General features: G+C 42.2%; 1 protein-coding gene across 1 annotated transcript in view; it reads right to left on the bottom strand.

The window, feature by feature from the left end:
• The window catches only part of SLC35F2 (solute carrier family 35 member F2), a 132658-nt gene extending 117639 nt beyond the window's left edge, over positions 1-15019 (bottom strand). The window contains exons 1-2 of the mRNA XM_086679218.1: positions 14765-15019; positions 3158-3210 (exon numbers count right to left, since the gene is read on the bottom strand). The gene's annotated coding sequence lies outside the window, so the exon portion shown is untranslated. The remainder of the gene's footprint in view (positions 1-3157; positions 3211-14764) is intronic.
• Between the last annotated feature and the right edge of the window lie 66 nt (positions 15020-15085).

The following is a 15085-nucleotide window of genomic DNA, read 5'->3' as shown; positions in this document are numbered from 1 at the left end:
TCTCTTGGAATTTGTTCTGGATAATGATTTCAAGTCTACCTTCAATAATGTTAATTCTTTTTTTAATTGTGTCTAATGGTGATTAAACCAATTTTGAGATTTTCTTTTCAGTTATTTCTAGAGGTTATTTTGCAAATCTACTTGTTTTGTACTCATATTTTTAAGCTTTACTTTTATTTTTTTTCACTTTTATTTCTTTAAACAAAGTTATTTTATATTCTGTGTTAAAAATTCCAGGGGCGCCTGGGTGGCGCAGTCGGTTAAGCGTCCGACTTCAGCCAGGTCACGATCTCGCGGTCCGTGAGTTCGAGCCCCGCATCAGGCTCTGGGCTGATGGCTCAGAGCCTGGAGCCTATTTCAGATTCTGTGTCTCCCTCTCTCTCTGCTCCTCCCCCATTCATGCTCTGTCTCTCTCTGTCCCAAAAATAAATAAACGTTGAAAAAAAAAATTCCAAAAGCTGAAAATTTTATAGGCCTATTTATGCTGTTCATTAATTCTCTTTTCTCACTGAGGAGGCATTATTTCTCTTGAACTGTTCTCTTTTTTTTAAGTTTTTTGATGTTTATTTATTTTTGAGAGATAGAGACAGCAGACAGACAGAGTGTGAGCGGAGAAGGGGCAGAAAGAGAGGGAGACACAGAATCTTAAGCAGGCTCCAGGCTTTGAGCTGTCAGCACAGACCCCAACTTGGGGCTTGAACTCATGAACCATGAGATCATGACCTGAGCCAAAGTCGGATGCTCAACTGACTGAGCTACCCAGGCACCCCTGAACTGTTCTTTTCTTTGAAATATTACCTACGAATATGTTGACATCTAGATTGGAGCTGACTTCTCTCAAAGATGAGTTAATTCTATCCGGGGGAGCTACCACACTGGGACCACTTTATTTGTTTGTTTGTTTTTAAGTAGGCTCCAGGCTCAGTGCAGAGCCCAATGCTAGACCTGAACTCACGACCCTGAGTTCAAGACCTGAGCTGAGATCAAGAGTCGGACACTTAACCAACTGAGCCACTCAGGTACCCCCAAATTGGGACTACTTTATTTTTTTAATGTTTATGTATTTATTTTGAGAGAGAGAGAGACAGTGTGTGTGAGCAGACGAGGGGCAGAGAGGAGGGAGTGGAGAGAGAGAGAATCCCAAGCAGGCTCCACGTTGTCAGGAGAGGCCCAACTCAGGGCTCGAGCTCACAACCGTGAGCCAAGTTCCAGTTGGACACTTAACTAAATGAGCCCCCCCAGGCACCCCTGGGACTATGTTAATTATATCCTATACTGGAGGGAATTTTTTGAAACACACAGCATGAGTTAGAACCACATAACTCATAAGGGCCAGCTTGTTCAAAGAATATTTTCTCAACTTCAGAACAGAACAGTCTTCTCTGATCTCTTCTGCAGAATGGAGTTTATTTTTCATTTACCCTTATACTTCAAGTATAGTTCTCTGAGCCTCCAGCTTCATTGAGAAGGTTTATTACTAGGCCCCTCACCTTAAGCATGCCTTGAACTTTAATATTTATACTTAAATCTTCAGGGTTTAGCAGGAACCTTCCAGGCAAAAATGGACTTTAGCATATTCCTAGTTCCCAGGATCTCTGCGTCTCCCTCAAAACTACCAGTCCTGGGGCGCCTGGGTGGCGCAGTCGGTTAAGCGTCCGACTTCAGCCAGGTCACGATTTCGCGGTCCGTGAGTTCGAGCCCCGCGTCAGGCTCTGGGCTGATGGCTCGGAGCCTGGAGCCTGTTTCCGATTCTGTGTCTCCCTCTCTCTCTGCCCCTCCCCCGTTCATGCTCTGTCTCTCTCTGTCCCAAAAATAAATAAACGTTGAAAGAAAAAAAAAAATTAAAAAAAAAAAAAACTACCAGTCCTGCAATGGATTTTAAATGAGTTTATATTCTTTATGTTTTATCTGTTTAGTTTATAGGGTCATTCAGAGTATCTAATTGACAAAACTGCATGAAATGGAACTCTGCATCTACTTAATCTATAACATAAAATTTTTAACCATGAAGATATTTTAAGAAGAAGAAGAAAATACACAAACTAGCAACAGACTTGGAGAAGATATTTACAATCCATATATCTGACAAAGAACTCATACCCACAATACATAACTACAAATGAAGAAAAAGACAACCTAAGCAAAAAATAGGCAAAATATATTTACATGCACTTCACAAGATAGGATATCCAAATGGTCACCAAGGAAATGCAATAACATTCCACTACATAACAGAAGGGCTACTTTTGGGGGGCACCTGGGTGGCTCGGTCAATTAAGTGTCAGACTTTGGCTCAGGTCACGATCTCACGGTTCACGAGTTTGAGCCCCACATTGGGCTCTGTGCTAACAGCTCAGAGTCTGGAGCCTGCTTGAGATTCTGTGTCTTTCTCTCTGCCCCTCCCCTACTCACGCTCTGACTCTATCTCAAAAGGAAGTGAACATTTAAAAAAAAAGAAGTGCTAATTTTTTTAAATGACAATACCAAATATTGATGAGGATGCAGAATTTCTGTTCCTGTTATAGACTTCTGGTGAGAACGTAAAAAATACAATCACTTCATTAAACTGTAGACCTGCTAAGGCTGCACATATGCTTCCCCAAGACCCTGCAATCCCGCTCTGGGTGTATACCAAAAAGAAAATACGTATTTGCATAAACGAGATATACAAGAATGCTCATAGCATCTTTATCAATATTACCCCCGTGATGTTGTGACATAATAAGAAATACATATTTGGTCCCTGCTCCTGGCATAGAGCTCCTAAAACCCTTGGGATTTCCTGAGGGAGAGGGGTAAGAGAAGCATCTTCTGTTATGCATAATAAGCCCCTTTGAACCATATCTGAGTTTATGCCAATGTGATGAGTCTTCGAGATTGGGGTCTGGTCACCGAAAAAACCAGCCATGTGATTAGGATGGTGGGACTTTTAGCTCCACCCCCCTGACCTCCAGGAAGGAGAGAGGATTCTCTCTCTCTCTGAGCTAGAATTCAGTTCATTGTGAACCACCGGTGATTTAATCAACTGCACCTCCATAATGGAATCTCCATAAAAACATTAACCGATACGGTTCAGAGAGCTCTGGGTTGATGAACACAGGAAGTGCTGGAGGGTAGTGTTCCCAGAGAGAGCATGGAGGCTCTGTTACCTACTTACCCCCCACATCTTGTCTATGCATCTCCTCCTTTGGACTGTTCCTGAGTCTTATCCTGTAAAATAAGTAGATAAGTAGGTAACAATATAAATAAATAAATAAATAAATAAATAGGTAAGTAACCTATTTTCCTGAGCTCTGTGAGTCCTTTAAGCAAATTATCAAACCTGAGAAGGAGGTCAGGGGAGCCCTCTGACTTGCTAGCTGGCTGGTCAGAAGCACGGGGGGCCCAGGTTTGCAACTGGCATCTCAAGTAGAGGCAGTCATGTAAGGCTGAGCCTTTAACCTGTGGGGTCCGTAGTAATAATGCCAGGTACTTAGTTACAGAATTGAGTTGAGTTGTAGGACACCCAGTTGGCACCCAGAGGGTGGGAGAATTGGTTGTTGGTGTGAAAAATCTGCACACTTGGTGTCAGAAGAGTTCTGTGGGCAAAATCAGGTTTTAGTGAGCCCCAAACTCAAAAGTACCTGAATGTTTACCGGCAGTAGGACAGATAAATTTCCACAATGGAATACTATAATGTGTTGGGAAAAACACCAAGTACTGATATGTGAAACATGGGATGGTGACTCTACAGACATATATTGAGTGAAAAAAGTCAGAACTACTCTGTGCTTCCATTTATATGAGTTTCAAGAAGCTCAAGAAGGTAAAACTAATCTATTATGTTTACTTATTTATTTTGAGAGAGAGAGAGAGAGCATGAGTGAGGGAGTGGGCAGAGCAAGAGGGAGAGAGAGAATCCCAAGCAGGCTCTGCACCAACGCAGGGTCCACTCACGACCTGTGAGATCATGACCTGAGCTAAAATCAAGAGTTGGATGCTTCATGGACTGAGCCACCCAGCTGCCCAAAACTAATCCATTACGATAGGAATCAGAATAGTGGTTACTTTTGGTGTTAAGGTTTGAATTGTGTTTCCCAAAAAGGTATATGGAAGTCCTAATTCCTGTACCTGTGAATGTGACCTTACTGGAAATGGGATCTTTGAAGATGTGATAAGTAGGTTGAAGTCATACAGAACTAGGCTGGGTCCTAACTCAATGACCAACATCCCTTATGAGGGCAATGTGGACACAGAGACAGAGGGATATAGATGGAGAAAGCCGTGTGATGAGGAAGGCGAGATCAGAGTAACAGCTGCAGAACAAGGAGCTCCAGGATTCCTGGAAACCACCAGAAGCAAGAGAGAGTCTAGAACAGATTCCCCTCAAGGGGCACCTGGGTGGCTCTGTCAGTTGAGCATCCGACATCTGCTCAGGTCATGATCCCATGGTTTGTGGGTTGGAGCCCCATATTGGATTCTGGGCAGATAGCTCAGAGCCTGGAGCCTGCTTCAGATTCTGGGTCTCTCTTTCTCTCTGCCCCTCCCTGGCTTGAGCTCTGTCTCTCTCTTAAAAACAAATAAACATTTAAAAAAAATGCCTTATAAACATAAAAGGATATAAATCAGGGAATTGGAATCAGGTGCTTACAAAAAATGTTTGGAATGCCTGGAGAAGCAGACTCTAGCCTGATGTCCAGGGGTGACTTCTAGGAAGAACACAGAACTAGCCCAGCAGAGGAGCCACACCTTGGCTACAGCCAGGGAAGTGGAAACACAGGCTGCCTCTAGAACATACTATGGGTCAGGAAGTCACTGGTGCTGCACATGGTCCTTGTGAGCTCTTGCGTGCCTGTCAGAGACCCCACGCCTGGCCTCCTGCTATCTGCACAGCTAGAAATTGGACACTGAGAAAAAAACACCCCTGTGACTCTAGGAGCTGGTAGAAAATACTGGAAGTGACAGGCAGATGGCCTTGACCTCACTTCCACCTTTAATTCATAACAAATGTATCTAATTCGTGGAAAGTATCCCAACAGTTGGTAACTTTTCAGACTCTGCAATATAGGAAGGCAGAGTAGGGAGACTTGGGAATGGAGGCTAAATTATGAATTATGTCCCCCATAATTCAGACCTTTGGCTACTCAACCTTTATGGACATTTGTACCCATACCTAAACTTTTTTTTTTAATTTTTAAATTTTTAATGTTTGTTTATTTTTGAGAGAGAGACAATGAGCAGGGGAGGGGCAGAGAGGGAGACATAATCCAAAGCGGGCTCCAGGCTCTGAGCTGTCAGCACAGATTCCTACATGGGGCTTGAACCCACGAACCGCAAGATCATCACCTGAGCTGAGGATGCTCAACCGACTGAGCCACCCAGGCACCTCCATATTTAAAGTTCTAAACAATGGCGAGAGCAAAACACCCTGTTCCTGCCTCATGCGATGTAGTTACCTTCAGACATGCACGGTCTCTCACAAGAAGGGTAAATGCAAATTCCAAAGAATCATTGCCTCCACCTCTGGGTAGTGTTCGCTCCTCTTCTCATTCAGTCCAGAGAACCATGTTCTATAACAGGTGGACTAAACTATCAAGTTAACCACCAACACACCCATACAAATACAAGGGAAAAGGAAGAGGAAAAACATAAAGGAAATCGGTTCAAGTATATGCATATTAGCTCAAGACGAGGGCTTGATGCACCTGTTTGTTTGGGAGGTGACCTCCCAGAGGAAGAGTGAAGATTGGGATGAGATAGGAAAGGGGAAAGAAAGCAGAACTGGTTGTGGGGCCGGTTATCACGTGGGCAACGGCTGCCGATCCCACTGGGACTTCTGTGAGGAACAGATTCAATGCAACTCCGAGTTGTCCCCTCTCAAGGACGGAGGTGGGAATCTATCCACCTCCAATCCCTGATGGCAGAGAGTTGCCCCTGGGCACTAACTCCTCTCTGTGTAGGGAACCCCATGCATGGCTTGAGCAAACTTTCCTGATGTCAGAGAAAGCCCTGAGCAGGAAAACAGAAACACTAAAGGACACATTTATTTATTGTTGTTTATTTCCTGAGGAGTCCTGCCTGCATTGGGAAGCTAGTTTTCCATGAACTTTTCTGGCTTGGCACGTAAGAGGCAAACCAAAAGGTTCCCAAGATTCCAGAAAAACTCTTTGTCCTCTTGTATAGCAGGAGACCTATTTCTCCCAGATGGTCAAGATCAATCATCCCAATGAGTATAGTGACCCTCTATTTGCCAATAGTGAGCACCTGGACACTGGACTGTTGTTGCAGAAAGAACCCCACGTCATCACTACCCATGCTGAACAGCAGAAGAAACAGATGGCTTCTGCCTCACCTCTACCTCTCAAATCTTGACCGCAGACATCTTGTAACAGCCTAGCTACTGTCAATTCTTTTAATGTACTTATCAGTTAGAGATGCTTTCTGAAATATTTACAGAGATATGATTCCATCTCACTAGTAAGTGGAATATTTATATCTGTGACATACAATGTCTCTCCATCTTGGATAGTGCGGAAGGTTGTAAGTTTCTGGGTAATTTACGAGCACTGGGATTATAAACACTAAGCTCAGTGTTTATTAGCAATACAAGTCTTAAAGTGGATACTCCTGTGGGTGGTACCCACTGCAGGAGTTACATAATTAATGCACTGATTCTTCCTGGTCTTGCTTTCAAAGCCAACAAATTTGGGGGATGCCCTCTTTACACTAATCTCATTCTAAGTGATTTTATTGAAAACGTCAAAGGAAAATAATTAAGGGGCAAAATGAATAGGTCCATTACATGGAGTTATTCCACATAAAATCTACACTGTAGATTATTGCATTATTATTCAAATACTGATGTGCTTTTGAAAAATTTCCAAGCAGAAGTAGAAAGAGAAGAGGTTGCGACATTTAGGATGTAATGGAACATCATTGAAAAGTGCTGCTGTTAAAAAGTAAGTAGGTAAGCACTTGAGAAATTTGGGCATATACCATTGAGCACATAAAAATGATATTTTAAGCTCAAGAATGAACTAAAAGTCTTATTGAACTGCTGACAGTTTTTGAAAAGTATTGAAAAACTATATAGCAGCACAAAGAATTGAAAGGGTAAGTATAGTGCCATCCTGTATTAGTTGCAGAAACAGTGTCCCCTAATGTCTCTTAAAATTATCCTCATAGGCCCAACCCACTTGTCAGCAAAAATTAAATGGCAGGGTTATTGTGATATTTACTGAGATGCTGCCTACTTTTACAAAACACTCTTCAAAACATTTACTAATGTGTTGTTATAAATAATTAAAATCAAATGAATTCAGAATTGCTAAATAATTTAAACACTTGTCAAAATAAATCACCTAAGAATATTCTGAGGTTTGATATATTTGATTTTCATGCTTTGATTTACTTGTTTCCCCATTAAATCAGATAAAATGAAACAAAGAAGAGCTAAACTTTCAACTCATATATGCCAAATAACAGTGCCTGTACCGTCCTGAAGAACGCGTTTGTTGGAAAAGAAACTTAAATGCATTAACAAAAGAAACTGATAAAATTTGAAATTTGGGTGGATTTTCCGCAAGTCATACGTGCTCTAAATTCAAATCACAGTACTGTCTTCCCACAAGTACTGTCGTATTTTCATAGACTATAGGTCCCCGTTTTGGGTTTAATGTATATGGTCCTAGGGCTCAAAACATTAATATATATATTAATATGTATATGTCTCCTTGGCATCAAGAAATTAGCAATATATAGGGGAAAGAAAGCATGTACAATAAAAATTGACAAAGTAAAGTACTATATGTCAAATGCCATAAATTCTAAAGGGATTCAAAATTAGATTAGACAGCACCAGGCTCAATCAGAAACAACTTCAAAAAAACAAACACCTTTTTTTTCCTGGGCTTTAAATTATGCCTAGGACCTAGGATAGGTGATGAGTAAGACAGCATTTGGAATCAAGGTAAAAAGTAGAGTATTGCGCCTCAGCATGGAAGAACGAGCAAACAGCATGGCTGAAAGAGGGGACTTCATGATACGAAATAGAAGACAAGGAAAGAAATGTAGGTTGGGGTTCAACTAGAAAGGGCCTTGAACTGAGGTCAAGCAGTTTCAGTTCCACTGTAGAGACAGTCCTTAAGAGGCTTTTTGAGCAGTCCAGTACTAAGAAGGCTGCTCCTGTAGAACACATTAGAAATAAAGGGTTGAATGCGGGGAGAGCCATTAGCAGGTCATTACGGCAGCGTGGATTCTGTAGCAGGGTCCAGTGGATCATGAATCGTGGTAATAGGAATAAAGAAGAAGGAACCAGAACAAAGGAGGCGTCCTTAGAACCCAGAGAAGTTGGTGATTGCTTAGCAAGAAGAGACAAAAGACCAGACTAAGAAAGGAAGAAGAGAACAGGCTTGATTTTCAAGCTTCAAGGAATAGCTATGTGTTCAGGGGGTCATGTCTGGGCCTGTTTAAAATACACGGAGAAGACTGCTAGAGGGGGGCCTGAGTGGCTCAGTGGTTTGAGCGACTGACTTCAGCTCAGGTCATGATCTCATAGTTCATGGGTTCGAGCCCCACATAGGGCTCTGTGATGACAGCTCAGAACCTAGAGCCTGCTTCCGATTCTGTGTCTCCCTCTCTCTCTGCCCCTCCGCTGCTCATGCTCTGTCTCTCTCTGTCTCAAAAATAAATAAACATTAAAAAAAATTTTTAAATAAATGAAAATAAACATCAAAAAAGTAAAAAATAAAAGACTGATCACAAGCTACTCAAAAGTAAATAAAATTTTAAAAAAATGGAAAAGACTGTTAGAACGAGAGATCTGGAACTCTGGCCTAGCAGTGGCAGCTGGACAAGGAAATGAAACTAAATATCCTGAGGAAGAGAATGCAGGTAGAAAAAAACAGAACCAACCTAGCAAATGCCCTCATTTAGAGGGCCACCTTTTGTGGAAGCCAAAATATTTAATGGATGTCAGTGCAAGAAACAGACATATGTAACAGGAGTGATGACAATGATTATTATTTTAGAAGTTTTTCTCTCCATATTACTCAGGCAAATAATAAGATACAGAAATTTCACTAAAGAATAATGAAAAAGCAAGAATGATACCAACCAAAACTCTTTTTCATGAATTATGCAAAGAGAAATTGTGACAGATCAAGAGGGATAAATGTTGGAATGTTTTCAAATTAAATGCATATTGCTCACTTATGCAAGATGAAGGCTGATGGAGTGTTTGTCTACAAATATGTAAGTGGATGTAAGCACATAGGAAGTGCTTAGTTAATGTTGCTTAATAATTAGTTAAGGACATTCTGACTTCAGATGCTTGTGGGCAATGCAGGAAACCAGACATATAAATCACCAATTAAAATAAAGTAAAATGAAGCAATGATAATAATGCTTATTATTATTATCATTATGTGCTTACCATGTTTTTATTATCCCCACTTTATAGAACAAGAAACCGAGGTCGAGAGAGGTTATACAAATTGCTCAAAGTCACACAGTTAATAGATAATACATTCAAACCCAGATTTGCTGATTCCACAGTCTGGGCCCTTAAACAGATACATCAAGTCTCCAGAGAGGGTTCAATAGTGGTTTCCATGGAAGGTAGAACGGAGGAGGTTCTTGATGCAAAAGGCAAGAGACAGCACTGAGAGGGTAACGAGATCAGGAATAGTTTCATTGAGATGAATAAGGCAGCTTCGTAAAAAGTAGAGGTTTGGTAGACAAAGAAACAGAACGTGGCAGGCAAAAGGAAGAAGAATTACAAACACAAGGTGTGACTGGCTCACCGAGAGCACATGAAGATGTGGTAAAAGGCAAGGTCAGAAAGGTCAGCAGGAACATGCCTTCAAGAGCTCGATGCCTCCTGAAGCCTTGTGACACCAGGAAGCTTAGGAATGTCCTGACTGTTGAGACATTAATGTGTGTGATGGATAGGACAGGGCAGAAATGCTAGTAAGGAGGCAAGTGTAATAGTCCAGGCAAAGCTAATAGGGAGCCTAAACTAGGGATGGAAAGGAGGGAACAGAGCGTGAACATATTTAGAAAGGAGAGTCTACAAAGTTGAGTGCTGATAGGACTTCCTTGTAAAGGGGAAGGAGGACTCGAGGCTAACTTCTGGCTTCTGACTACTGCAAGGCACAAAAGATTTTTTTTTTCCTCTTGAAGACTCTAGGGAGAGGAGCAAGTCTGACACGGGAAATAATGAAATAATGAATTTTACGTTGGACTTTTGTGTTCGGAATGCCTCTAAGACATCCAGATGGAGATGTATAGAGAATATACAGTAAAAATTTGTGTCTGTCACTCGGAAGTGATTTGTTACTACCCACTGATATCAAACTGATGTAGCCCTTCCAAATGTACAATATTCTTTTGTTAATTCAGAAAGCAACCTTTTATGTATGGAAATACAAAGGTATGGGTTTAATAACACACACCAGTGAGCATAATCCTACTACTGGTCAACAACAGATCCCGGATGTGAAAGCAGGTCGGTCAACTTTGGATCTGTCCATTAGACTGTACTGCCTCCATGTGTATCCAAGTTGCAATAGCAGAAGGAAAGTATATCACTTACTTCATTGTTTTAGGAAAGATTATACACATTCAAATACTTGGAAGGCAAAAGTAATCCAATGAGACAGATTCTTAGTCTATGTAACCTTTTGGGAAACCTGTTGGGAGCTCTGCCATAGTCTGGTATTTCCCAGAATAAAGCCTTAACACAATAATAATTTCTATATGACCTACAAAAGAATTCTTCAGTAATCTGAAAGGATTTTTATTCTTAGCTTTATTAAGTTACCAAGAAGTAATGGACCAATTAGAAATAAGGGCTAGAAGTAAAATGTAATTACTTGCTATACTATCTTCCTGTGATCTTCAGCCAAAAGCACTAAAGGTCAGAATGTATGTCAAGTATTAATAAAAAACCAAAGCATTGTTAAGCACCATAGTGAGCATACTCTGAAGATTTAGGAAAAGACAATAAAAAATGATTTTTCTAGCCTGGGGGTGGGGAGTAGACTCACACAAGTTCTATAAAATATGGTTAGCACTTACCCATGCAAACAAAGGAAGAAATTCCTCTTTCTTCAAAAACAGATACCATAGAACTCCAAAAGAGCAGAACAATTATGGTGAGTGGGGGGGGAGGGGGGGGGAGAAGAAATTAAAAGAATACAATGATCTGGGGATTTAAAACTCAGATTTACTTATGTGCTGAGACTTTTGAAAAGGAGGAAGAGGCTATGCACGTTTTAAGTGACGTAGTAGTAGAATTTGAACTCAGGACTGAAACCTACCTCTGTCTTCAAATTCCATGCTGCCAATCACCCTGTCTTCTGCCTTTTAAGAGAGAAGGTTAGATATTATCTTCCCAAACCCCAAGTCAACATGTCTGAAATCCTCTCATCAACCATCACCTGAAGAAGAGTTTGTCTTCCTTAAAAGCATAATCCTAAGTGAGAGGAAATCTACGGTATGGGTCACCCACCTTGTCATTATTAATTGAATAATTAAATATTGAGTGTTTAATCTGTGCTGGGCAAGATTCTAGCAATTGCATATAGACAGTATGGAAGATGGGTTGGGGAAGGACATGAATGAATAAATGAATGAATGAATAATACAGGAAGAGTATCAGAGAGTTGCAAGTGCTAGTGATAGGAGGGAAGGAATGGTAGAACAGAAATAGGTAATAACCTTAAATTTAAATCAGAAGAACTAAGGACTTAGCTTTGCCACAAACTAGTGTTTGGACCTTGGGCAGAGCACCTCACTCCCCTGGATCTTCATGCCTCACACATCAAATGAAAGTCATTTTAAAATATAGTGTATTGAACGTGTATGTTTATCTTTGGTCCTTTCCAAAACCCCAGGGAGTGATATAGTAAACAGATGAACTAAAAACAAAACAAAACAGGGGCGCCTGGGTGGCGCAGTCGGTTAAGCGTCTGACTTCAGCCAGGTCACGATCTCGCGGTCCGTGAGTTCGAGGCCCGCGTCAGGCTCTGGGCTGATGGCTCAGAGCCTGGAGCCTGTTTCCGATTCTGTGTCTCCCTCTCTCTCTGCCCCTCCCCCGTTCATGCTCTGTCTCTCTCTGTCCCAAAAATAAATAAACGTTGAAAAAAAAATAAAAAACAAAACAAAACAAAACAAAACAAAAAAGGAAGACGTAAACCCACAAGGACACAAGAGAAGGAAAGTCGACAGCAGTCAGCAGATAAGAGTGTCAACCAAATTTCCGAAGATGAAAATAGTGGAACAATTGGTAGCTGACTTAGCAGAATTAAGGAAGCTGAACCCTAGTGTGGGAAGTCAGAAGCCAAAACAAGCCACTAAACAGAATAAAATGAAGTCAGAGAAAGAAAGACCAAGCTGGGACTGAAATAAAGCTTTCAAGATAATAATATCACCAGAGAGATAATACAATGATGAATCTACAAAACAAGAACAGTATGCTATAAGAAGAAAATAATCAGGGGCGCCTGGGTGGCGCAGTCGGTTAAGTGTCCGACTTCAGCCAGGTCACGATCTCGCGGTCTGTGAGTTCGAGCCCCGCGTCGGGCTCTGGGCTGATGGCTCGGAGCCTGGAGCCTGTTTCCGATTCTGTGTCTCCCTCTCTCTCTGCCCCTCCCCCGTTCATGCTCTGTCTCTCTCTGTCCCAAAAATAAATAAACGTTGAAAAAAAAAATTTTTTTTTAAAAAAAAAAGAAGAAAATAATCAGAAAGCATCAACAACCACAAAAACTTTTTGGAAATTAAAGGCTGGTAGGAAAAATTTTAAACTCATCAGAAAGATTGAAAGATAAAGTTGAGGGAATCTACTAAGAAGTGAAACCAAGATACAAAAAGATGGGGAAAGGGAGATAATAAGAAAATCAGAAGATATATCCAAAATCAGAAGATACGTCCAACTTTTGAGGCATTTCGGGAAGAGGATGAAGGCATTTTAGGAAGAGAATCAAGGAATGAAGAAAAGGAAATTCTCGAATTGAAAACAAATACCAAAAATACCCTGTTATGGAAAAGCAAGAGTATCCATATGAAGGAATCCACAGCAAAGGAGAAAGTCACATCACTGTAACATTTTATAAAACCACACATAAAGAAAGGATCTGAAAAGTGGATCAGAGGGGGAAAAAGCCAGTCGTTTCCACACAAACATGTAGGAATCAAGATCGCAATGGACTTCTTAACCACAACCCTGGAACCCAGGAGAAAATACCAAAGTGTCTTCAAAATTCTAATGGAAAATGATTTCCAACCATTAAACACTAGGGCAAACTGTTAGGTAAATAGGAAGATAAAGACATTTGAGACATGAAATTTCTCAAAAAATTCCTGGCTATGCATCCTTTTTTGGGAAGCTGCTGGCGCATGTAATCCACCAAGTCAAAACGTGTATCAAGTGAGAAAGAGCCATGGTCGAGCAGGTGCAGTGGATTGGCCCACTGAGTATCCTAATCTCATGTGCCTCTCTGGTTGTGTAGTGGATGGAAAGCTAAAATCACATTCACCCATGTCTCTGGAAGACTTCAGTTTCATCAATCACATGCATGTTCAGACACGTGAATTCAGGACTGAGTCAAGGAGACACTGAGTATGTAACACGAATGGCATCTAGGGCGCCTGGGTGGCTCGGTCGGTTGAGCGTCCGACTTAGGCTCGGGTCATGATCTCACAGTTTGTGAGTTCGAGCCCCGAGTCCGGCTCTGTGCTGACAGCTCGGAGCCTGGAGGCTGCTTCAGATTCACGGTCTCCCCCTCTCTGCCCCTCTCCCACTCACACTCAGTCTCTCTCAAAAATAAATAAACTTTTAAAAAATATATAACACGTATGGCACCTTTTTTTGCTGCTGTGGATATATCGAATGTAAAATGGCTCTGGAGCCAGCAGATTAGCGGCAGCCACCCTGGTCCCTGTATCCAAGCTGGGAGGGGATGGTCCTGGAGTCAGTCGCTGATTCCTCCTCCCTCCCCCAGCATCTTGATTAGAGCAGACATGGCAGCTCCAGGAGCCAGTGCTATTCTAGGAGTCATCGCTGGCGTCCCCACCTACAGCCCGGCCCTCCAGCCCTGTCCACAGTTTCCACCACTGAATTCCTGCACTAAATACTTTTCTACTTAAAACAGCTCGGCTGGTTTTTGTTATCTATCTGTACCTGAAAGGATTGTACGCAATAAATATTCAAGGATAGGAGTCTGGGATTGTGTGGCCTGGATTTTCGGGAAGGAGTGGGGGAGCTGTGACAGTTAGAAGGTGAGATGTTGATAGACCATGACACCCAGTAGCGTGTTACTTGAATTAGCACCTATGTGCAGTGAAGCGTGCCTTCTGTAGGCTTTGGTGGGATGCGTAGCGAAGGCCACAGCACAGGGTGCTGCACAATACAAGGGCTGAGAGGCCCGGGTGATTTTTTGCTCCCTTGGGTCCCTTACAGCCACTCTGGGGCACCCTTTGTCTCCCAGCTCCAGGTAAAAAGTCACACCAGTTAGTTTCAGGGCGTCCTTAGATAATAAAATGTCCGCTTATTCTCTTCAGGCCACACAACACACAGTCAATTCAAGGATAGTCTCCAATCCCTGACCCCCAACTCTGGCCTGTTGCAGCCAGAAGCCTGCTCTTGGGGAGGAGGAGGAAGGCAGCGACCGCTCTCCACCCCACCTAGTGCTTCCCCTCCCTCATGTTGCCAACCCTGGGTTTTGGCCGTTCCAGGGTCAGAGGACATGGAAAAGAAAGGAAAGGAAAGCAGAAGAATTCATACCTAACAGGCACTGTGGTGGCGATGTGGCCATCACACTCTCCGGTCTCAGAGAAGATTTTAAACCAGCTTTTTTTTTTTTTTTTTAAATCCTGGGCAGCTTGGCAGACTTCGTGCAGTCTTCACAAATCCCACATCACAAGAAAGTTTTCGGCTGCGGGTCCCTTGACGTGGGCGCAAGCCTCTGTCTTCTGACCAGTGCTGGCTGCCCCTTCCGCAGTCCGCAGGCATCCGGTGGTGCGCCCGCAGCAGGGGACACGGGGACATTTCCACGCTGGCTTCTCACAGGCACGATTCCTTGTGGTCCACAGAAGACACTTACTC

The sequence above is a fragment of the Puma concolor genome, chromosome D1 (assembly GCF_028749965.1).
Source record: "Puma concolor isolate L17-30 chromosome D1, mPumCon1.1.hap2, whole genome shotgun sequence".
Classification (NCBI taxonomy): Eukaryota; Metazoa; Chordata; class Mammalia; order Carnivora; family Felidae; genus Puma; species Puma concolor.
The sequence above is the reverse complement of the archived record's forward strand: the minus strand, read 5'-3'. Positions and strand labels throughout refer to the sequence as shown.